Source organism: Rhinopithecus roxellana, chromosome 4, assembly GCF_007565055.1.
Source record: "Rhinopithecus roxellana isolate Shanxi Qingling chromosome 4, ASM756505v1, whole genome shotgun sequence".
Classification (NCBI taxonomy): domain Eukaryota; kingdom Metazoa; phylum Chordata; class Mammalia; order Primates; family Cercopithecidae; genus Rhinopithecus; species Rhinopithecus roxellana.
Genome location: NC_044552.1, coordinates 105698671 through 105724885, shown reverse-complemented (window position 1 = coordinate 105724885; position 26215 = coordinate 105698671). Strand labels below are relative to the sequence as shown.

At 40.2% G+C, this 26215-nt stretch overlaps 1 protein-coding gene across 1 annotated transcript in view; it reads right to left on the bottom strand.

Annotated features, from left to right (window-relative positions):
• The window catches only part of UST (uronyl 2-sulfotransferase), a 322653-nt gene that overhangs the window by 226622 nt on the left and 69816 nt on the right, over nucleotides 1-26215 (bottom strand). The gene's annotated exons all lie outside the window — the stretch shown is intronic.

The following is a 26215-nucleotide window of genomic DNA, read 5'->3' as shown; positions in this document are numbered from 1 at the left end:
CTACAGGTGTGCACCACCATGCCTGGTTAATTCTTGTATTTTTTGTATGGACAGGGTTTCATCATATTGCCCAGGCTGGTCTTGAACTCCTGAGCTCAAGCAATCTGCCTGCCTTGGCCTCCCAAAGTGCTGGGATTACAAGCATGAGCCACTGTGCCCAGCCTCAGTAACTGTTTAATAAACCAAGGACTAAATGAATGAGTGGTTTCCTTATTGGAAATAATGCTGCTTTGGTAAAGAGAACGCTTCCTCAGAAATGGTTTACTTTCACCTAGAAAAATCTAATAGTTACCTACTGGTATCTAAGGGTTTTCCTGTAAGAAGTAACAAAATGGTAATAAATTGTTTTATTTTTAAAATGTGGTCAAGGAATTAAGATTATTTTGACATTGGATGTTATTTTCTTTGTTTAAATGTATTCAAGGTTAAAATGAAATGAACCTTATAACTTTATGTGACTTTTTCTCCTAGGTATATTAGTGCTATTCTTTTGAAGTCTTTAAAAGCTGTTAAACAATGTAAAACCATGGAGACAATAGATGGAAAAAATTACATATCTAAGACAGACTCTTACCCGTATTGTTTCAATAACAGCATCAATTTATGAACAAAAAACAAGATGGGGAAAAGGTCAAAACAGCAACTACCTCTCTCAAAATCAACCATTTCACAGAATGCTCATATTGATAAGAAAAACACTTCATTCTTAAACTGTCACGGTTTATGCCAGCCCTAAAGACTTTGCTTAGATCTTGAGAAATGTTTTTCCCTTTAACCTTTTTGATGAAATGGGTGGTTTTAAAGACATGTTTTTAAAAAATAATATTCAGAGTCATGCATATTGAATTTTAATCACTCTGCTTCTCTGAGCTGGAGATCTAGACAGTGAACAACTCTGTGAAGTTTATAGGTGGGCAGTTGGAAAGGTGACTAAAACTAGAACATCTATAGCCTGCTTGTCCTCCACCTAAATTTCCCAGACCACAAGGTATCCTTTTCATCTTGAATGTATACTTTTTCTCCCTGGAACTTTCTGGTTCTCCTCATTTAAAGCCAAGGCTAAGTTTTCTTTCTATGGGTTCCACAGTTGGGGTTAGTTTTGTTGTTGTTGGTTTTTGTTTGTTTTTTTTCAAATAGGGTCTCACTCTGTCACCCAGGCTGGAGTGCAGTGGCACCATCTCAGCTCACTGCAAGCTCTGCCTCTGGGGCTCAAGCGATCCTCCCAACTCAGCCTCCCAAGTAGCTGAGACCACAGGTGCATGCCACCATGCCTGGCTAATTTTTGTATATTTCGGAGAGACAGATTTCGCCATGTTGCCCAGGCTGGTCTCCAGCTCCCGAGTTCGAGTAATCTGCCTGCCTTGGCCTCACAAAGTGCTGAGATTACAGGCATGAGCCACTGTGCCTGGCCAGGTTCCCCAATTTTAAAAAACATGCTTATACTGTTTTACTATCATTGCAAATAACTGTTTCATTATACCCTATGATACAATCTTCATAGTCCTCAATGAAACTAGAGAGAAGGTCATGAATGAATGATCTGGTGCTTTTTCTGGGGAGGACAAGGGGTCAAGAATGATTCCGTCAAGTGGTGTTGGATAAGGGAGCTCCTATACTTTCTTTTCTTGTTATTAATGATTTGAGATGAAGGCTTTTTCTGATCCTTTTCTACCAACTATTATGACAAAGAAAAGATAGAAATACAACACTGTCTTGGCACTGCTTGCTAGTTTTAAGAAGCAAGTTGAAAAACAAATCAAAGAATATAACACTTTGGGAGTTTTGAGTCCTTACCTAAATATCAACTAAAACTCATCTGACCGAGCTCCAAAGAGAAATTGACTACACTTCACCACTGGGTATCCCAACTCTAATAAGGTATCGTATCATAAGGCTCATGCCACTGGATTTGCATTTTCTAATTCACTTTCCAATGCAAGATTACTTGGACTTCTCCTGAAAACACTCCTCCAAACAACCAAATCACCATCAGGTTTATAACCAACTCAGTGTGCGATAGTCCTGACACCATCATCCCACCCTAACGTGGCAGTGCAGACCTGGGGATGCACTGCACAGGGTCATTTCACTCTAGGGGATGCTATCAGTTTTAGGTCTCTCTCAGCTACACCTTTAAATTACACTTGTGCTGTACTCAGATCCTAAGAGCTTCGTACTAAGATATGTAAATTATATCCATAAGCAAGATGTTCAGTTAATAGTTTTTTTAAGGATTAAAAAAATTAATATGCACACCAAAACTTGGCATCCCATTTTGGATGATTTCAATAAAGATCTCACAATATCCTCAGATACATCTCAGAGTCAGGAAGAATACATTTACGGTGTTTGGTCTAAAGTCAATTAATATTCTTTTGGGAGGCAGAAGCGGGTGGATCACCTGAGGTCAGGAGTTCAAGACCAGCCTGACCAACATGGCGAAACCCTGTCTCTACCGAAAATACAAAAATTTGCTGGGCGTGGTGGTGCATGCCTGCAATCCTAGCTACTTGGGATGTTGGGGCAGGAGAATCGCTTGAATCCAGGAGGTGGAGGCTGCAATGAGCTGAGATTGCACCACTGCACTCCAGCCTGGGCAATAGAGCCAGACTCCGTCTCAAATAAATAAATAAAGTCAATTAATATTCTACCAAACGTATTTACAAGTATTAGACCCACTGCGTATCATCAGGGTGGGTAACTGAGTTTAACTGCAATGAGTTAAAACTGAATTGGAATCCACCACTTACTAGCCCTATGACTTCGGGAAAGTAAGCAATCTGGGTCTCAGTTCCACTCCACCTACTTCCTTTTTTTATTTTTTTTTAAGAGACAGGGTTGTACTCTGCGCAGGCTGGAATGCAGTGGCACAATCATAGCTCTCTGCAGCCTTAAACTCCTTGAATCAAGCAATCTTCTTGCCTCAGCCTGCCGAGTAGCTGGGACCACATGCATGAGCCACCATACTCAGCTAGTTTTCCTTATTTTATTTATTTATTTATTTTTGAGACGGAGTATCGCTCTGTTGCCCAGGCTGGAGTGCAGTGGTGCGATCTCGGCTCACTGCAAGCTCCGCCTCCCGGGTTCACGCCATTCTCCTGCCTCAGCCTCCCGAGTAGCTGGAACTATAGGCGCCCTTTTTTTTGTATTTTAGTAGAGACAGGGTTTCACCGTGTTAGCCAGAATGGTCTCGATCTCCTGACCTCGTGATCCACCCATCTCGGCCTCCCAAAGTGCTGGGATTACAGGCGTGAGCCACCACGCCCGGCTAGTTTTCCTTATTTTTAAAATGGGGGATAGCAATTGTTTTGATCTCTGAGGGTTATCATTAGGATTATATGACTTCTTATTTGTCAGGCACTTAGCACAGTGTCTTGCTTCCAAAAAGCACTATATAAATGTCTGCAAAGTGAAAATAGAAAATACTCACAATAAATGGCACTCAGAAGGGATTTTATAAATGATAGCTAAATCTGAAGCCAATAGCAATAAAGACTTAATAAAACAAAACTAAACTATAAGGCAAATTTCCTATAATAATAAAGTAAAAAGAATACTCGTCTGTGAGTCATGAAATGACTGTCCCAGTCACACATCCACCCTGTGGCTGTGGAAAAGACACTTCCTCTCTCTGCACCTGAATTTTTTCATCTGCAAAATGAGAGAACTGTACCGCAGTGACGGTAGCTTCCAGATGCTGGTATGTGGCTGCAACCAGTTGACGCTGGTCCAGTCTGTGAGAAGACAGAAAACAAAGGGCACAAAGGGCAATGCGCTCATCTGCTTCCTAAAGTTATAATCATTTTAAAGGAGTTTCTTTCCAGAATGATTCCTCCCACCCTCCCTCTTTTCTTTCTTTTTCTTTCATCTTTCTTTTAATTTTCCTTTCTTTTCTTTCTTTTTTTTTTTTTTTGTTTTTGAGACGGAGTTTCGCTCTGTCGCCCGGGCTGGAGTGCAGTGGCCGGATCTCAGCTCACTGCAAGCTCCGCCTCCCGGGTTTACGCCATTCTCCTGCCTCAGGCTCCCGAGTAGCTGGGACTACAGGCGCCCGCCACCTCGCCCGTCTAGTTTTTTTTGTATTTTTTAGTAGAGACGGGGTTTCACGGTGTTAGCCAGGATGGTCTCGATCTCCTGACCTGGTGATCCACCCGTCTCGGCCTCCCAAAGTGCTGGGATTACAGGCTTAAGCCACCGCGCCCGGCCTCCTTTCTTTTCAATGTAAAAATTTCCTTTCTTTTATGCAACGGTGATGAAAGCAGAATTTTACTGTGGTAAAATACATATAAAATTTACCATTTTTAAGTGGACAGTTCAGCGGCATTAAATACATTCACAGTGTTGTGCAATCATCACCACTTTCCATCTCCAGAACTTTCCCATTAGCCCAAACTGAAACTCTACACATTACACAATAACTCCCCATTTCCTCCTCTCCCCTGTCTCTGGCAACCACCATTCTACTTTTGTTCCTATGAATTTGACTACTCTAGGTACTTCAAATGAGTGGAATCATAAAATATGTGTCTTTTTGCATCTTGCTCATTTCACTTATCATAATTTCTTGATGGTAGAATTTTTAAAAATGTTTTTACTTGACAGTCCCCAAGTAATGCTCTTCCTAGTTTCTAATCCAAAAACCCACTGGACTAGAAAACCTCTAAGGTCTCATCTAGCACTAAGATTTTGTATTTCTATGATCAAAGGCAGTGGTCACATTTTCAATGCATTGTGGCACCCAACACATTATGGGTGAGTGCTCCCAAAAGGAAACGATGCAGCAAGACCCTGGGGCTGCTGCTCAGTCCAGTCATCTTTGTGGGGATAGAATTACATAGAATACCAGCACTTTGGGAAGCCAAGATGGGCGGATCATGAGGTCAGGAGATCGAGACCATCCTGGCTAACACGGTGAAACCCGGTCTCTACTAAAAAAAATACAAAAAACTAGCCGGGCGTGGTGGCGGGCGCCTGTAGTCCCAGCTACTCGGGAGGCTGAGGCAGGAGAATGGCGTAAACCCGGGAGGCGGAGCTTGCAGTGAGCTGAGATCTGGCCACTGCACTCCAGCCTGGGCGACAGAGCGAGACTCCGTCTCCAAACAAACAAACAAACAAAAGAATTACATAGAATATGTGTTGGGTCTATCACTTCCCATATTAATTGCCGTATCTCTTTTGTGCTCTAAACTAATTATACTATAAATGTAGAAACGAAAGGACAATGGAAAATACAATTTTTGAATGTGTGCATCATGTTGCCAGACAAAATCTGGCCCACTTGCCAAAAGCTGGCAAGAAATCGGTGGGTGTAGTCCAGTTTCCAGCAAATTCTACAAAGCACCTCCTCATGTCTGACCTTTGAGCAATTCAGTAAGTCACTCTATTAAGGGAACTATTTTAGGGAGGTATTGGTTTCTCCAATTGCCTTAAAAATCACAGATCTCAGGTTTTGCTGTTTTTCACTCACCCAGCCTCATGGACAAGAGGCTTCAGGAGTTGTAGGCTTTCTGTGGCATTCATCATCCATCTTTTAAGTGTAGTGCCTGGGTTTTAAATGTTAACAGAGTGATATATAAGTCTTTCCCCATGCTACTAACCCCAGGATGTTCTTGCACTTCAAGTCACAAACTATGAAATTATTTTTTAAAACACCTTTCAAAATAATATTCCCTAGGTCAGCCCAAAGCAAGTAGAGACATACATAATGATGGGTGTGGTAAGATTGTGTTGTGTTTTGAGATTGAAGCTATGAGTAACTATCAGAAAGAAGAGGAATACAAAGAACAAAGTCTTAAAACAGGTGTTTCTGAATGTATAAAAATTAGCCCCCAACCATTCCAAACAAACCAAGGGTGAAAAGAAGGAGTAAGGACCAGGGGAACACAGTGGTCATAGGGAGAGGCTGCTGCAGAGTCCAGCAGAGAAATGATGACCTCAAAAGGGCAGACAGAGATGGTGAGAATGGGGTGGATTCGGGCTGGATTTTGGAATCAGACTGAACAGCACAGAGAATACTTAATCCTTGTGTCTGGAATCTCACACAATATATAATTAGCCCATGTGCTCTCCCCACTTCACAATGATGCTCACACATAGCTGAAGATATCTGCATTTTCCATATAGGGAACTTGGGCCTACAGATGGTCATTACCACACAGGGTCCCTGCTCACATGGCTGTGTGGGAGGCGCAAGGCCAAAACCATATGCATGGTTACAGTGGACCCAGATGCAGAGGTGCTCGCCCATGTAAAGATGTACGTTAAGACCTCTTTCCTCTAGCAACGTGAAACATGGTTAATCTTAAACATAACTAAAATCCATCCGTCCATCCATCCATCCATCCGTCCGTCTGTCCATCCATCCATCCCAGGGCTTAACTTGAAATGTCCACTTTGTCCCTGGGTACCCTCACCTAGATCTGGGGCACATTTCTTCTTAAATGAATTTTTCACTTCTTACTCCAAGGAATTGGTGCCATTGTGTTTTTGGTAGGTTATATATATTTTGAGTAATTCCTGCTTATTCCCTCCCAAATAAATAGCATCTGCTTTCTAATTTTTAAGGAAGAGGCAAATCTGTTTACAGCTGACTTATTCAAATGGAGCACTAAGGAAAAGTTAACTGCAATATACTACTGGTTATAAAAGTGTTATTGTAACATTAAATTGTTTCTAATGTTGATCTGATTAATTTAGTGATTCATTAAGACTTGAAAAGTGGCTGATACTTAGTAGGTGGTCAGTAATGATTACTTAATGAATACTTTTGCTGTAAAGTTTAATAATAATAATAAACAATCATCATCATCATTGCAAATACTTTTATTTACTAACTATGCATCAGGAATTGCTCCAAGTGTTTTATGTGCATAAATTCATTTAGTCTTCTCTCCATTTTACAGGTGAGAAAAGTGAAACCAAGTGGTGCCAAGTAACCTGCCAAGGACATAAATCTAGAAAGTGAGAGCCAAGAATTTTAACCCAGGCAATCTGGTTCCATAGTCTGTGCTCTTAATAGCACATTATCTGCTTGTCTTAAGTGAATGAAACATACATTCTAAAACCTAAGAAGCATATGATAATTTAAATATTTTCCCAAAATATTATATTGCTATAACTAGCTCTGCATGCTTAATTTTTCCAGTAACATAATGGCATTATTAACTTATGATTTTGCTCTGTCTGTGCTCTTTCTACATATAATTCTTGATCTCAAGTCAGGCATTAAAATAAAAACCAGTGAATGAGCACAATTATTGTGTTCTTTGTAAAAAAAATAAATAAATAAATAATAAGACTAACAAAGTATTTAGGAGCATCCACCATCAGACCTAAGTTGAACAAATATGTAATTTGACAGATGTGTATATATTGACAGATATATTTGACAAACATATATATTTCACAGAAGTCAAATATGTTGACTTCTGTCAAATTACATATAACTCAGAAGGGATTAAAATTCAGAAAGTGAATGGTTCAAATTCATTCTTAAACATATGGCAACATTTGACAACCTCTATGAAAAAGCTTTTTTTCTCCAAAAAGAACAAATGAAAATAGATCGTTATAGGAAGAATTTCTTACTCTCCTTAATCCAATCACTTCAAAAAGTCATAAAAACAAAAACACACTTTTAAAAATACATGCTTGAGGGTAAAAATTCTCTACCATCTGTTTTAGTAAACCGCATATGTTCATCTAAATATCAAGTCAAGTTTTTCTTTTAATGAATACAGAGTACACTCTAATTCACAATTCGTTTTTTTGTTGTTGTTGTTGGTTTTTGTTTTTTTTTTACAAACTAGAATAATTTCAAAATTAAGAAAATGGCATATATTAGGCTAAGAACTCTTCCTTTGGCCATAAAGGCAGCTGAGTCAGCTTCTGCTGAGCTCATGGCAATGTTACACCAATATCTTGCTCTCTTGAGATTTGTATACCAGCAGATCCGTGGAAAGATGGATGGTCCCATAATGCATCACCAGAACTCCTTCCTGGCCAATTTCAGATGGGCTGTGAACTCCAGGACGTGCTTGAGACTCAGGAAAGTAAAGATAATAAGCCATAAAATATTTGCCAGCTATGCCAAGGTTTAGACTTCTCTTTAAGTGCCTACATGGCTCAAGTCCTAGGCTTAAAAATGCTTTGTATCGGCCGGGCGCGGTGGCTCAAGCCTGTAATCCCAGCACTTTGGGAGGCCGAGACGGGCGGATCACGAGGTCAGGAGATCGAAACCATCCTGGCTAACATGGTGAAACCCCGTCTCTACTAAAAATACAAAAAAAAAACTAGCCGGGCGAGGTGGCGGCGCCTGTAGTCCCAGCTACTCGGGAGGCTGAGGCAGGAGAATGGCGTAAACCCGGGAGGCGGAGCTTGCAGTGAGCTGAGATCTGGCCACTGCGCTCCAGTCTGGGTGACAGAGCGAGACTCCGTCTCAAAAAAAAAAAAAAAAAATGCTTTGTATCTAATTTCAATGCTCTTTGGGTAAGTAGGCACCTACTGTTTAATTAACAATGTGTTCCTCCAAAGGGGATGCACCAAGGACCTGTGTTCCTATCTTTGCCACTACTGAAGCCAAACAAGCAATTTAAATACAGCCTGCCCAGCAAAATAACTTCAGGCTCCAACCGAAATAACAGAATGTGCCGGCCTACCATCAGGGGACATATTAGTCAGACTGCCAACCCACATCCCTCCCACTTTCGGTGTCCACTGCCTGTCTCACAAGTCTAGAAAGGGGATGTGTCACCCTCCCCCCACCCCCATACCACGCCACAGGTAACCATGATTCAAGTGACCCAGGGAACTCTACTGACCAGATTCTGTACTGAGAAAATACCATCTATCCCCATCGAATTTGACTCAGCGGTAGTGAAAATAAATAATGAGCATAGCTCCTAGCAAAAACCATCTCCCAGTAGCTCACACCTCTTTAATGTATCAGTGATCTCTACTGATGATGGTGATTGGATGTGTCAGAATGGTATCCACCCTTCACAGAGGTGGATCTCCAAAGCTCTCCAATAGCAGGCAGTTTCTTATACTGCACAGTCTAAGTCTTCAAAGAAGACTCTTGTTTTGCTGACCAAGTAGTGTATATTGGCTCTGAGCTTGTTGAGCAGGAGGCCAAGGAAATGTCTCTTACTGTACCTGTATTACACAATCACCTAGTTACTGGGACACAGATCTTGGCCTGAATCATCTTCTTTTCAAAGCTAGATAACACCAGGGTTATCCAACACATTCTGTGATTCAACCCTCAACATCTAGCTCCTCCGGACCATCTGAGCATGCTTCTTCAACATAACTTGAACTTACATGAGTTGAAGTTCATGAAGTTAAATACACTCAGATGCTCCTAACAAGCCTAAGAGTTGAGTTGTAGTGGAAAAATTCTCAGAACATTAAGTGTATCTTCAAATTTTCCTGCTATTGTTAGTCCTCCACTCTCATTTCCTTCCTCTATTTCAGCTTTTTCTGTTATCGCCTTCTTATCAGTCAAAGCCATACTCAGATTTCTAAGTCCTTTCTTTAAACCTAACATGAATTCTGTTTCTTGATTATTTATGAGTGACACGAAAATTGCTTTCAGACAAATAGTGGAAGAGTAGAAGTCTACCTGGAGGAGGAATAACATCAAATATCCTGCATCATCAACTGAAGGTGATTTTTCTCCTTTCATTCATTCTGCATCTAAAATTCTATAACAATCTCTTCTTAGTCTACAGAACACAAGATAAAATCCACCAGAGAGCAATGTTAACTGATACCCTAAACGTGGGCGCTAATCTTTCTAACATATGAGGTAAGGTTTAAGAAAGCTATTATTTCCTACCCTTCCAAATTAAGGTCCACTGCTACCAATCCTAATATCACATTTCTTTTTCTGTGCTACCAACTTAATGATGAAAAGGAAATGTGAGTAACAGGATAAGGCAGCACCGGTAGGTAATAGATTAAGAAAGAAAATATAATCCTCCTCTAAATTATGCTTATCACAAAAATACACAGTTCCTCTGTGGCTTAAAACACAGGAGGGCAACTGTTCTCTGAAGGCAATCAGATTACTGTTGATTTCAAGAAGATCTGATGCTAGCTGGAGATATAAAAGGCATTCTTAGAGCAAAGGGCCGCAGATTAATTTATAGGTAACTGTTTTCCCAAAGGTAACTTTTATAATGTCAGTGATAAACTTCCTTTCTTTCTAGTCTGCTTTATTAAGATAAAAATCTTTCTAAATCATTCTTTCAGATTTTGTCATTAACCTTTACGTAGTCTGAAAAGGCAAGTAGTTATGCAAGAAAAGTACTCCAAAAATCAACATTTCACGTGATATTTTACATTTTTCAACTAAAAGAATAGTCTCTGCCAACCCCCTCTTCTAAAACTAAAGGAAATCATCTCTACCTCTCTGGTGATGTAGACAGATGTGGGGAAACACACTACTATCCGTGTGTGTCCACATGTGCACATATACTCACTCACCCACAAATACAAACACACCCGACTCATTTAAGAGCCAGGTAAGTAAGAGCTGTAAATATATTACATCAGCTCTATTAGCACTTTTTACTGGTTAGGTTATTTAATTTGTTTATTAATAAAAACAATTAAAATCTTATTTATTCTTTACACACACACACAAATGTTTGCACTATCCATAATATATATAGTTTGCCTTTTCAAGTTCTTCCACTAAAATTTTTGCTTTTGATGCAAAAGTAATGTTTTATCCTTATTAACTATGCTTTACTTTTGAGATCACAAACCCCCTCCCAAAATAAGGGAAATCAGGCTTGTTTGTATCATTGAAGAAATGACAAATTACTCATATTCCCCGACAGAGATATTTCATACCTCACGGTTACTGAGGCTGTAGAAGTCAAAAAGCTGCCTTGAGACAATGCATGGGACTTGGTTTTACAGACTATGCAGAATACTATATTCTCTCTCTCTCAATTCTCTTTCTATACATTCAGTCTCTTTCTCTCCTTACTTCAGTTTCATCTATCTTGCCAATTAAGAATTATTACATCTTTTTTTTCAAGTAGGGTCAGGGCCAGTGGATCAGAGCCAAGGAGGCAGCCCATAAGTGTGAGAATTGGGTGTACACTGAGGCTTAAGCAAAAAAGTTAGTATATTGACAATAACAGAAGTCAGTTTCTTCTCAAAGAGGGAGTTACAAATATGGAAAGAGGAAAGACTAGAATAAACCTAGAGTGTTAGATTAGAATAGGAGTACCAATGTAAGCATAAGATTTTTCAAGGCTAGACAGACATCTAGAAATTGATATAGACATGAGTGTGCAAGTGTATACATTAAAATATTTTTCTCTCTCTGTTCCCTAATTCCTAGAAGCAGCAACCTTCCAGTAGCAATGTGCAAACCTGACACCCAGATCTTGGTTAATAAACACTATTCTCTACGAAAAAGAACCAGACAGCTTTAAAGAAATAGCTGATTACAGTGCAGGGAACATAAAAGCTGAGTCTGAAACATCTTGTTGTATCATAAAGTAAGAGAAGTGCCCAAAGGATGACGGGGACATGTAGAAAGAACACAAGACACAAGTTGATGAGATTCCCACTGGCCAAATCTGGGAAAACTTGAGCATCAAAATAAATGTGGATAGTAATGGATTATAGACCATTAAATCAAGTAAGATGCCATGAATCTACACTGGTAAGGATAAATGAATGAATAATATGTAAACAGGGGAGAAAAACTTCTACTTCACAGCAGAATACCAACTTACAAATCTACAAAGAATGAGAAGGTAGAAAATCACTATTTGGCAGCAATTTGGTAATAACGGCATCCATTTGGTAATAATGGATTCTGACGAGAATCATCAACGGATGCTAAAATAAGTAGATAAAATTCTAATAAAGAACAGAATATTTACATAGTTTTTAGTGGCTCCTTATAAAATATTTATTAACTACCTGTTAGTTACTAAGCACAAAATACTTGTTACTTGAATTTATAATGTACAAACTTGGCAGACGCCATTTTATTGAAGTGATAAAAGTTAATATCACCAGTGATAAGACAAGTTAGCCTCATGTACTTGCTAACATGATGCACTGAGAACACAGCCTCCCTTCTGCATTATTTATTTCTACAAAAAAGACAGCATAATTTGCATCTAACTATGAGGAAACATCCAACACTACCAAATTAAGGGACAAGGTAATTCTACAACATTATTGGCTTAGACTTAAAATATATATATATACTACATGACAATTACATGTAATACATGATCCTGGATCAGATTGTGGATCTATACAAGACATTATTGGGATACTCAATGAATTTTTTTTTTTTTGAGACGGAGTCTCGCTCTGTCGCCCAGGCTGGAGTGCAGTGGCTTGATCTCAGCTCACTGCAAGCTCTGCCTCCCGGGTTTACGTCATTCTCCTGCCTCAGCCTCCCTAGTAGCTGGGACTAGAGGCGCCTGCCACCACGCCCGGCTAATTTTTGTGTGTGTGTTTTTAGTAGAAATGTGGTTTCACTGTGTTAGCCAGGATAGTCTCGATCTCCTGACCTCGTGAGCCGCCCACCTCGGCCTCCCAAAGTGCTGGGATTACAGGCGTGAACCACCTCGCCCGGCCTGGGATAATCAATGAATTTTTAATGGGTTTATGCATTCAATAGTAGAGTTATATCTAGGTTAATATCCTGTTGTTCTGTGGTTAGGTAAAAGAGAATCCTGAACCTTTTAGAAAACAGATTTTTAGAGGGAAAATAAGTTTTAGAGGTAAATGAGGCACTGTATCTACAACCAACTCTCATATAGTTCAGAAAATTAAATAATAATTATATACAGAAAGAGAATGTATGTATATGCACACATACACGTGTCTTGAGAGAGAGAAAACAAGTATGATTACCCTGAGTTTTGTGGCATCTGAGTGAGGGCATATGGGAATTTTTTGTTATGTTCTTGCAATTTTTCCGTAAGTTTGTAATTATTTCTGAATAAGTATACTTAAAGGAAAAAGATTAGAGGATTTTAGTATGTGGGTATCTTCAAATGGTTGTCACTAAGCACTTACTGCATACCATGCTCCGCAACCCAAAGGAGCCAGACTTGACCTTTAGCTACCTAAAGGAACAGGAGAACACAGATGATACAATGTGAACAAGCTGAGACTAAGCTGGCACCCAGAGGGAGAGTCCCCCACGGGCACAGATGGGCCTTCAGAGCATTCTAGAAAGAAATAGCAGCTCCTGGAAAAAGCTGAAGGGTATAAACCCCAGAAGAGTTAGGAAATCAGAAGCAGAGTTTAGTGGAAGGAGGTGTAGATAATAAGGCTACTCTTAACCAGAACTTCCAATGGAAGATGCTATTTTTTTCTTTTTCATACACAAAAAGATTCCAGGCAGGCTACATTATGTTTGGTACAATGAAAGAAGACAGTGTTACTGATCTTGATGATCATACTCATTATTTGCTAACATAAGTTATTAGTGATACATACACAAAATAATGCTTTTTAATAGCCACAACATATTGACTTTTAAAACACAATAGCAAAAAATACAATTCCAGTTCTTAACTTGTTTAAGAGCGTAAAATACATAATTATCCACCTGGATACCCTTTCATCAGAAAAGTTACAAAGTCTGTATAAGTTGTCAGTAGGTGAATAAGACAAAGTAATATAAGAGACTCCTAATATCTTTCTATCTCTAAGTCAATAGATTTTCCAGTCCGATTCGAGTCATAGTCTTGATTACTTTTGCAAATGTAAGAAGTATTAGGTAACAGGGCTTAGTTTTCTGACCCCAGGGTAACCACACAATGAACGTTATGTCAAATCATATTTTGTTCTACTGAGTAATGAGAAAGCATAAATCAAGAACCCACCATGGTATTTTTACAAGTTTTTTTTTTTTTTTCTAACATTTAAACCATACTTGCTTTGCATTTCATTATTATCTCTGCTAACAGGATCAGTAATAGAATTTAGACTATTTTTCAGGCTGAAAAGCAACCTAAATTGAAATCTATTACTTTCTTCTGCAAATCTGCCCTACCTTTGTGATGCAAAGATCACTCACAGAGCCCAGCGGGGTTCTGCTTCAAATGCAGCCTCTCTATGAAAGTGAAAACTCAATGAGTATTAACCCTTCAGATCACTTTCTCCTTTCTCATTTCTCCTTCTCTTTCAAGATAATCCTCAGGTTATGAAGTTCAGATACAAAAACACAGGTATGAATGCTCACAAGTATACAATTTGAGTGGATTTAAATGATGTTAATTTATCATCCCAATCACATCCAATGAACAACATAATCCTGTCCTCAAATAACTTAAAATTGCCTCAAATAGTTCACATTTTTCTTAATATTTGGCAAAGATTCTTTGAACTTGGCTACCAGCCTAAAATTTCCTTACAATCACAGAATTTGCCCCAGGGTTAAAAGCCAACCACCCAGGTTTGAAACATTTACGTCTGAACCTGCAATTTGTTGGCCACCCACACTGGCTCATTAAAATGTTGGAACCAAATTTGCTTTGCCAGCTTAATTATCAAAGCCAAGAAATCCATTTCCCACCAACTTAATTAGGGACAGAGTTCTCTCTCAATGGAAAAATGAAGACCTGTGTTTTACCCCCTTCTCTAGGTTACTTAATTGCACCTGTCTACTTCCAATGAAAAGTGATATTAGAACAAGTTTTGTGTACACACCGAGCGTCCAACCCAGCATGAGGCCAGGCCAGGTGTCTCCTTCACCCCAAGTCACACTTTGGCAAATAAAATAAATCATTTATTTCAGTGGCCTAAGACACATCGTCTACTGCAAGATTTATGCCACTTAACTTTAATCTTCTGTTTTGAACGTGTTCCATTCTAGGTCATTTTATCGTATGTGGCTATTGGAGGCAGTCTTCCGACAGACTAGCAAAGTATCAAAGTCTCCTGGTGAAGGTCTTATTTGTTCTAAGGGGAGTAAATGTAACAAATCAGGTAAATGTTCATCCTTTAGCAGGTGGTTGGCAAACTTTCTGTAAAGGGTCACATAGTAAGTATTTTAGGTTTTGTGGTCTCTTTTGCAACCACTCAACTCTCATTGTAGTGTGACAGCAGCCACAGACTATACTGTAAATGAAAAATAAAATTCTAAAGTCCCCCAACTGTCTGAATGAACTTCCTTGTCAACCAGGGCGCTTTTAAAAATGTAACCTGAGACTGGTTCAGGCTATGATGGAAGTAGGACCTGTCTCATGATACCTCTCCAGCATTAATCTCAACACAGACCTTAGGTCTCATAAGAAACACTTTACAACCTATTATCTCTAAAGCGTACTGCCTGAAGGCTTCCTCTGCAAATAAGAACTCTGGTCTTCATAATCCTTTATCTTAACCCAGACAATTCCTTTCTATTGATCCCAGGTCTTTAGATAAACTCAACCAATTGTCAACAGAAAATGTAAATCTACCTAAATCTACCTATAGCCTGGAAGCTCCCCCACCCCTTCCAGTTGTCCTGCCTTTCTGAACCCAACCAATGTATTTCTTAAAGGTACCTGATTGAAATCTCATGTCTCCCTAAAATGTGTAAAACCAAGCTGCACCCGACCACCTTGGGCACCTGTTCTCAGGACCTCCCATGGCCCATGCTCGCTCATTTGGCTCAGAATAAATCTCTTCAAATATTTCACAGATTTTGACTCTTTTCTTCAAAAATACCTAAGCAAATGTGCATGGCTGCATTCCAATAAAGCAGTATTTACAGAAATAAAAGAAGGGCTAGATTTGGCCCCCAGCCAAAGGTTTGCTGACCCCAGCTTTAGTACTTCTTGGCTTTGCTTTCTAGTGAAAGTTAGCCTTTATTTAGCCAAACAAAAAAACAAAAACAAACCAACAAAAAAATGGAAACACTGGAAAGGGGTTTCTGAAAGAGTAGACCATGTGCCACCTGCATCAAAATCTCCGAGCATACTTCAAAACTATTCCTATCTCTGGGTTCCAATCCCAGTTTACTCAATCTGGATCCCCAGGAGTGGGGCCCGGGAATCTAGATGTTTAAAACTTTCCTGGTTAACTCTTACAGCGACAAATGTAAGACCTTAAGGGTCATGACTTCAAGGTAAGATAGGACTGCATCTGTTGGAGGTAATGGTTTGGGGCAACTCTATTATCCAAATAGTAAGCTCAAAAGAGAGATACATTCATTCCAGGGACTATTTGTTACCCCACAGATGAGTATAACATTTAGCTGTTTGTTGAAAAAAAATTTTTAATACAAAAAAAGGAAATAAGTGTTCCATATTCTATTCTCTGTTTCTCCCATATCATAGCCACTTAAACTCAGCTTTGATTTTCTTATTACATGTAAGTAAGTGGATATAAACCATAATTGCTTAATACTTTACAACTCATTCTTCACAAGCCCATGAGCATATACTTGAGAGCATGACTCTTTGGTTTTGGTTTCTCAGAAAACTTTTCTTTTAATAGGAATCAGCTATTTACTATGTTGCATAGAATTCTATCAACTCCTTTTACACATTAGGCTTTGTAGAAATGCCCTCATCAGGGGTCTAAAGACAGTTGCTTTTTATCCTGTCTCTCCTTTCAGTAACATGCTCAATTTGGAATTTAATTATTCTTCCCCAAACTGAGACACACCTCTCGAGTAGGTGTAAGGGTTCCTCTCTTTCCATAATCCCTTTGTCTGTCTGGGTGTCTAGTCATATTTTTCCTGAAATGTCATGTTGATATCAGCCGTCATTCATCCTCCTCCTCATGGTGAGTATGTGGCTGCAATTCACTGCTTGAGACCAATCAGGGGACTACGGTGCATTACAAAACATTGCTTTGCTTTTCTTGACATTTGAGAATTTTAACTCAAGTGTGCAAATCCTGGTGAAAACAACACAGTGTGTAATTTCAAGTGGTCTATCTACATCCCAGCTGGCCCATCCTGAGGCACCCAGCAATCCCCTGTGTTGCAGAATGTGGGTGCCATGTAGGTCACAGCCAATCCCCCTTAAAGAGTTTATGCTTTGGCATGAAACACGTCAGGTCTGCAGCTCATAAGCAATGAAATGTCCCAGACAGGAAGATAAGAAAAAAGGTGGGAAGCTGAGTATAATGAAAAGAAAAGCAGACTCAGGACTCAGCCTGTCTCTAACCACAAAGCCTAGGATAATCCGATTAGCAATGAAATTCTCCCATTCTACAATTTCAGTTCATATATCAGCTATTTAAATCTGAAGACAGGAGTTCACACAGAATAGGAAAAACATAGGAAACACTGATAAAAATAATGTATCCAAACCCAAACTCATTTTCTCCTGACCAAGACTACTATTTATTCTGAACTTCTTTTTTTGTTTTTGTTTTTCTTTCTGGCCAAGACAATTTTCATATTTAATGGCAATAATATTTTAAAGTATGTAATATATACATTAAAATAAAAATAACGGGTGATTTTTCCATGTGGTATGTATTTTTTCTGTTAACAAATATTTATGGAGGATCTACCACATGCTAGCCACATCTACACTGGGACCGTATGGTTAAAAAAAAGGAGAGGAGTGGGGCAGAGGATTGGCTTCCTGCCCTCTTGGGGTTCACTTGTCACCTTCACCCCAAGCTTCAATTCCCCCAGGCCTTATTCCAACATTGTCTTCCTTCAATGTTTTATTTATTCAGCTCAATATTCAAAAGGCATAGAAGGCTGTACAGCGAACACCATCTCTTCCATGCGTGTCCTCTGGCTCCTCAGTCTGCTCCCTAGAGGCAACTGTTAGCTTCTTATCTAGCCTTCTAGACAAATGTTATACTATTTAAGCAAACAAGCATATTCTCCCTCTTTCCTTTTCTTTTTTTTTTTTTTTTTTTGAGACGGAGTCTTGCTCTGCCGCCCAGACTGGAGTGCAGTGGCTGGCTCTCAGCTCACTGCAAGCTCCGCCTCCCGGGTTCACGCCATTCTCCTGTCTCAGCCTCCCGAGTAGCTGGGACTACAGGCGCCCGCCTCGTCGCCCGGCTAGTTTTTTGTATTTTTTAGTAGAGACGGGGTTTCACCGTGTTAGCCAGGATGGTCTCGATCTCCTGACCTCGTGATCCGCCCGTCTCGGCCTCCCAAAGTGCTGGGATTACAGGCTTGAGCCACCGTGCCCGGCCTCCTTTTCTTTAAAGACAATCAATATTCATGTATATGCTCTACTTTGTACCTTGCTTTCTTTTTATGAGTAAGTGTTGGAGTTCATTCCATATTGGTGCATCTTGTTTATAGCTGCACAGTATTCCATTGTGTGGCTATCCCATGGTTTATTTAATAAGTGTCTTTAATGCAGATTTATGTTGTTTTCAATCTTTCATTACTACAAACTATTAACGTATATCCTATCATTCACATATGCACATACATCCTAATATACAAAGCCATGCTATCATCATTAATGGAGTAAGTTGGCTTCATGTATTTCTTGCACATACAGGGGGTCTCCAACCCATAAGCAGAAACAACAGGGGCTGACTCTGACCCCTCTACACCAGTGAAGCCCTCATCACTCTGAAGAGATATGTTAAAGAGAATTCACTGCCGTTCAGATCCTGTTGTGCTCTGTATCCTGGAAAGTTTCCTTGTGAGAAAGGAACAGCAAAGAATCCAGTAGAGATTCTGGAAATCTGTAAACAATCATCGTGCTTTTCTGAGGTCTACAAACAACCACAGTGAACTGCATCAACCCCTAGTGCAGCCAGAAGCTGACCGGGTTTGGCTGCAGGGTTAAGAGCTTATAGAGCCATAACCCTCGTGTCACACACAGAGTTCAGGCATCAGGTGTCATAAATCTGGAAGAATTTCTTGCTCGAAGGCCCTCTTGGCATGATTTTTTTTTTTCCAAAATGCAGTTAAATGTTCAGTTTTCTTCATCTCTCCATGCAGCTGCAAACTCTACTGGCTCACATGCCCCTACAAGAAGGCATAACTGGTATGTTTCCTTTTAAATCAAACACCTTCTATAGGTACTTTGGCAGCTCTTCTAAGTCTCTAAAAGCAGAAGGGGACAGAGAAAGGACCACCCACACAGTTAGGTTTATTTGTACTGCATGATCCTTATAGCCCACTGTAAACGGCAGCCCCTCCCCACACACTCCTCATACAGGTGGCTCCTCCTGCCCTCTGTTCTGGGGACTTCATAATCAGTGCAAACTGTGTCATTAGTGTGAACAACCAGAGTCCTGTCCTTATTACCCCATCACTTAACTTGGTGATGGCAATTTATTGAGCGCCCATAACATGGAAGGTGCTATAAAATTTATTAAATTTTGAAATGATGGAAATTGCATCGTGTAAGTGAATCCAGATGGGTTCCTGGAAAGGCTGAAAAGATTTTTACAGACATGAAAATGAAACAGTTATATTTTATCTCACATAAATGGCAAAGGGGGCATGTGGACTCAAAATGTATGACTATTAATTGAGTATTCATTTATAACATATTAAATTAGTTCACAGATTGTAATAAAGCCTTCAAAAATTGCCTGATATAGAATGGCCCTTTCAGTACCCTGGTCTAGAGCAAGTTTGCTTTACATTGCCTCAGAAATATAAAGATGGCACAACTGAAATTCAGCATAAACGGTGGAGGACACATTCTATTTTGTAATGGTCAAGTTTCTTGCCAATTAAAATTTCTTCTGGGCCAGATGCGATGGCTCACTCCTGTAATCCCAGCACTTTGGGAGGCCCAGGTGGGTGGATCACAAGGTCAGGAGTTTCAGACCAGCGTGGCCAACATGGTGAAACCCTATCTCTACTAAAAACACAAAAATTAGCTGGACATAGTGGTGGCAGACACCTGTAATGCCAGTTACTCGGGAGGTTGACGCAGGAGAATCACTTGAACCCGGGAAGTGGAGGTTGCAGTGAGCTGAGATCGTGCCACTGCACTCCAGCCTGGGCAACAGAGCAAGACTCCATCTCAAAAAAAAAAAAAAAAATTTATTCTGTTATAGGAACTATTGGTGGCAATGACTTATATTAGGTTGGGGGCAGTATGGCCTAATTTATAGAAACCAGGCACAAAATTTAAAAGAAAAAAAGGGTTCTGGGAGATAATAGGACTCAGCAGCTTCCCTCTGTCATTTCTCATCCCAAACCATAGCCAACTGAGGGCAGTTTCGGGAAGTTTACTAGCAACTACATGCTTTGTAAAATGTAGTTAATTTTATGTGCACATTAAAACCATAAGAATAATTACATAAAAATATAAAATATAAACATATAAGAATATCTTACAATGTAAATACATGGGTGTGTGTATATGTGTGTATATATATGTGAATACCTTAAGATGAAAAAGGGGCACTATTAAATGGTTGATCTATATCATCTGATAATTCTGCATTGGGAGATATACTAAAAGTAAATGCCCCCTTATCATTTACCAAAAAAAGGAATTTTTGGAAAGATGTTTATAGCAATGTGTAGTATCCAGGCTCCAAGATGACCTGTCAGTGATCCCCACCTCCTGCCATTCACAACCATGAATAGTCCTCTCCCATGCTGTATCAGGGTTGGTCTGTGTGACCAATAAAATATGGTAGAAGTTAAAGTATATCACTTCCAAGATTAGGTTAAAAAAACATGACTTCCATTTGAGGGCTCTCTCTCTTTCTCCTTCTCTCATCACTTATTCCAGGGGAAGTCAGCTACCATGTCATGAGCACCCCTATGGGGAGACCCATGTGGCCAGAAACTGAAGTCTCCTGTTGGTTGCCATATGAGTGAAGTTGGAGGTGGATCCTCCAGCCCCAGTGAAGCCCTCAGAGGAGACTGCAGCCCCAGGCAACAGCTTGACTGCAATCTCATGAGAGACCTAATAAGCAGCTAAGCCACTCTTAAATTCCTGACCCCCAGAAACTGCATGAGATAGTAAATGGTTATTGCTTTAAGATGTTATACTTTGGGATAATTTGTTGCATTGCAATAAATAACCAATACATGGTGCTATCAAGTTAGTGTAATTGTAGTAACAGAAATACTCAAACTGGGAAGCTGCTAAGCAAATTATGATATATTATCTTGATGAACTCGAGAATAATTATTTTTAAAATTACAAGCATTTTGGTGTTTTCCCTAAGCATGTGTATACAAAATGGCTTGAAAAACCAAAGTGCAGATACATGCACTAATTAAACAATAGAGAAAGTATGCATGTATGCATTTTCTCAAAGATCACTGAGAATTTGGAATGAAATAAATAGCTACCCTTAATCATTTCCTGGATTAGTTTTAAATATATAGAACTATACAAAGTAAGAAAAAAATCTGCACATATAAATTGCAAATGCACTATTTAATGTGAATGGTGAATGCTAAAGATAATAGTGCTGTGGCCTGACATTGCAGAATGAGGGAACTTTCTCTCTATGAATAATCGTGGTACATTAATGGAGATTTTAAAACACTGCCTGCAACCTCTCTGACACTCCTTGCACCAAGAGGTGAGATGTATTTTGCCTCCCTTTGAATTCGGGCGTATTAATGGTTTGTTTGTTAGCAGTAGAAGTTACTGGAAGTGAAGACCTGCAGCTTCCAAGACTGCATCACACAAGGCCTACAACTTCTGCCTGGTTCACTTGGGACACTCATTCTGAGGGAAGCCACCTGCCATGTTGAAAGTCTGACTACTCACATGCTGCGAAAGTCATGTGTAGACACCAACTGCTCTCCATGTGGGTGAGCCAAGTGACTCCCAAATGAGAACTGCCAAGCTGAGCCCTTCCCAAATGCCTAAACCACAAAGCTGTGAACAAAATAAGATAGCTTCATATCACTAAGTTTTAGGGAATGTGCTAAGCAGCCATAGTAACCAGAAGGAGACCAATTTTTAAAATGGTGCCAATTCTCACCCATTCCGATATCCATACTTTTTGCTATAAGACATTGAGAAGCAGAGTCTCTTTCCTCGTTTTTTGAATCTGAGCTGGACTTGTGGCTTGCTGTGGTGTGCAGAGAAGAAATGGTGTGCTGGTTTTGAGCTTACCCTCATATAGCCCCTGCCTTTCCACTCTCATAATACCCAGGCATCACTAAAAGAACAAGCCTAGGTTTGTCTGTTGGTAGATGAAGGACCACGTACAGGTGAGCCAACTTATCCTAGCTACTCCCAGACCAACCAGCTGGAGAGTCACAACACATAAGTCAGTTCCCCAGGTAAGACAAGAAGAACTGCCCAGCTGACCCACAGATCATGAGCAATAATCAATGTATCCTTTTGTATGCCAGTGAGCTTTTGTGGTTGTTTGTTACACAGCATTATTGTGGCAATAGATAGCTAATATAATAATCACATTAAATCAATGTATATGATAAACTGGTGTATCTTTCACAAAACTTGAAAATGCCAGCTTATAAAAACTCAATAATGTCACCTTACATATGTCAATTTCTTTTATGACTTGATGCAGATTAATTAGTATACAATACTCCCAACTTTCTTTGGGGAATTATTTTGTATTTTAGCTGATAATCTGTAACTCATAAGGATAGATATGAAGAGATACTATTTGACAAGCAGTTTTAACACCAGAGTGAGGTTCACTGGCAATGCATGGTGCTGGTAGTAATAATTTTATAGGCTTTTTTAAAAAAATTGCTCTTCGTCTCTGATGGCACCTTGTATTGTAGCTTTAGGGATTGTAGAGAGAAAAGAGAGTTGAGCCCACCTCCAAAAAGGCCAAGGCCAGAACTACCCTGGTACTTATTTTGACCCCGCATTGCTTAGCAGATTGGCAGCAAGGTTCAAACAGAGCCAAATAGCAGGATGGTTTTACCCACACAATTTTCCTAATAATAGCCACGCAGTAATTATGTGCATGGCAACTATGTACCAAACTACTGTGAGGATCTATTTAAGTAATAGAAACGGAAATCTCTACATACAATACTTATTACTCATAGGAAAAGACAAACTTAAATACTATTTACATCAATTCAGATAATGCACCACCACTAAAGCCAATAGCAAAGCATATAATGAAGTGTTGAAATAACTTTTTTTGAACCATATTTATGGCCTTTATTCTAATCCTGATCTATGGGAGTTTACCAAAAATTTCCAAAGGCAACTATAATTCTAAGCAGGCTAAAAATATATTGCTACTCAGTCCACTCTCTTCTTAACCTTTTAACCCCATGATGGTCAGCCACAATGTTCAATATTGCGGTCAGAGTCCAAAAGTTTTAATGTTCAGCTTGCTTCTGGCTACTGGGTTTTATCTTCTAGCTACTAATTTAACCCAACTGCATCCTAAAATTGACTTTGGCAATGCATTTTAAAATGTGGGAAAAACAGATAAGATGGCTCTGTCTCCTCCCTGTCCTCCAGCAGAGAATGCTCCTTCCCTCTCAAATTGATACCAACTTTCTGCACATGATACTGTTGCAGCTGCCAATTTATATCCAGGAGCAGAATTGGGGTGAGGATGGATGTATATACATACTGGGCTGAACAATATAATATTTAAATAAAAGATTAAGACAACCACTGGAATGATGTCACAGGGCAGTACATGTGAACTGGAGATTAAAATGTGGCTTTGGACAAAGTGGCATTTATGGTGTCTTCCAACCCTGAGACTCACTGATGGGTAGCTACATGAATGGCAAAGGTATTTAAAAGAGACAGAAGCGTCCAGCGGGTTGAAATAATCTGAAAACGTAGGACTGCTAGAAACAATGATACCTCAGAGGCAATCAGCATACTTAGCTCCTAGCTTCTGCTTTCCAAATACCCTTCCCAGTTCTGATTCTGCCAGAGAATGCCACCACTCCTATCCTAACAATAAGAAAAAGAAAAGCAGATAATCCACAAAATCTAATTTTTTGAGCCCGTTAGAGTGTTGAGATGGAAAGGCAACCAAGTGAACTGACTTCTAAAGAGTGACACGCACCTCTGAGGGAGAAAAGACACAAGCACTGTTTCAGCTTTGACAGTGTAGGGCAGAAAGGGGTGGCAGTGAAAAAAGCCGGTGAGAAAAAAAATAATAACAAAAAAACTAAGGTTTTAAGAAATTCTGTGTGGGTTAGTGTGACAGATTAAGACTTCTGAGATCCCCAAACATGAGAAGTCTGTCCCTACTTCCTACTCTTTTTCCACAGGACTCTGAACTACCCTGAGAAACTCTGAGGACACAGCCAAAGGCCTGAGTGAGCTGTGCTCAGGACACAGGCCCTGCTGAGGTTTGACTTGGCGACAGGAGTCTCCTGACAAGCCCATCTGCACTTCAGGCCTCGCTCAAGTATAAGGGGTGATTAGCTGCCAATGAGGGACAGTGTCTTAGTCAGCATGGGCTGCCATAACAAAATACCATGGACTAGGTGGCTTAAACAACAGATATTTACTTCTCATCATTCTGTAGGTGGGGAAGTCCAAGATCAAAGGGCCAGCAGATTCAATTCCTGGTGAGGGCTCTCTTCCTGTCTTGCAGATGGCCACCTTCTCACTGTGTCTTCACATATTGAAGAGAGAGAGTTCTGGTGTCTGTTCTTCTTCTAATAAAGGCACTAATCCCATCATGAGGGCTCCATCTCCATGATTTCATCTAAACCTAATCACCTCCCCAAGGCTCCACCTCCAAATGCCATGACACTGGGGGCTGAATCTTCAACATATGAATTTGGGGAGACACTAGAACATTCAGTCCATAACAGGTGGTACTAAATCCACCCATATCCCAACCCTTCTTTAATTTATATCAAGTGAAAGCCATCTGCTTCTGGAAAGGGACAGAAACCTGCCCACATTCCACACCTGATCCTGCTTCAGCATGAGGCAAAAGCCATATGCTACTAGGGGTGGGGCAAGAAACCCTCCCACCCACCTATCCCCATCCCAGGTAAAGGGTGGCGGCTGCCAGGGCAGAAGTATAAAACCTACTCCCCTCACAAGTAGGCAAAAGCCATCTCTCCTGGGAAGGGGCTCATGATTAGGATCTTACACTGGTGAAAAATATTTTTAAGAAAAGTAAAGGAAAACATTTGCCTGTGAGGGTGGAGGAATAGGGTGTCTGTTGCTCTTGCTGGTCCCAAAGCCACAGGACATAAGTGACTGGGTAAGAAAAGTGAATGTCCCCAAGGAGGCACTAGGCTCCCTCATGGCCTGCCCGGAGCACCTTTTCTGTGAGTGGACACCCACTGATTCCACCACGAATTCCCCTTACTCCTCTCCACCTTAGAATGCCCATGGAAACTCCAGCCATCTCCAAAACAAGGGTGCCTGTCCTTGGATGTCTTAGCCATACCACTGATACCTGTAACCCCAACCAGCCCCATCCCTGCCTCCCATCCTGGCTTCCCCACCGGCTTCTGTTCATGGCCTACACTTAAGTACTCATCGACCAGGGCTCGAAGTCCAGTTCTATGAACAAGGCGTTATCTTGTTGCTACTTCCTGGATGGTTACTTTTCAGCTAAAAAGTGAGTTCAGGGGACTTCTTCCCATTCCCTTCTGAAGTCTTTAAAACCACAGCATCGATAGATATCCACACCTGACATCTTGTTATATCAAAAGCATCCAGGGTGATTCTACAGTCCCTTTCAGATACACTAGACACATCAAAAGCTGGTTGTGGGCCACCCCATCACGATTTCCCAATATGAAAATACAGCCTTTCCTTCTTGCTTCTTACCCAAGCCCCCTAAACACCCTTGCTGAAGAAATCTACAGCTATATCTGTAAATGTACCATGCACTGTCTCACCCTGAGTTCTCCCTGGCATAGTTCATCTTACTGCTCCAGCCCCGTCTCCTACTCCTGACCTGCTTGCTGACCTTCCAGAGGGAAGAGAAAGAAAAACCAGTATCTACTGCACTCTCGCTAGGCAAATATACATTCCATTCTCATAACTTCATTATTATCCCTCAAAAGAAACAAAAGCTCAGGGAACTTGTAAATGACCACATGGCTGGTAAATGGAGACCTGGGATTGAAACCAGTAACCCCATAGGCCTGGCTTTTCCTCCATTCCTTGATTCCTCCTTTGAAGGCCTAAAGAGGTAAGGATGATGACAGAAGTGTTGCTCTCTCCATTCCAACTAGGCAATGTGGCAGAGGCTGAATCCGATGTATTTTTCCAGTTTTCTATCCAATGTATCAGTAAATGGGCTAATGCTTCCCACTCTCTGCAGCTGATGGAGGAACTGACCAGACTCATAAAGGAGGTATTTTCTAGACTTTGAC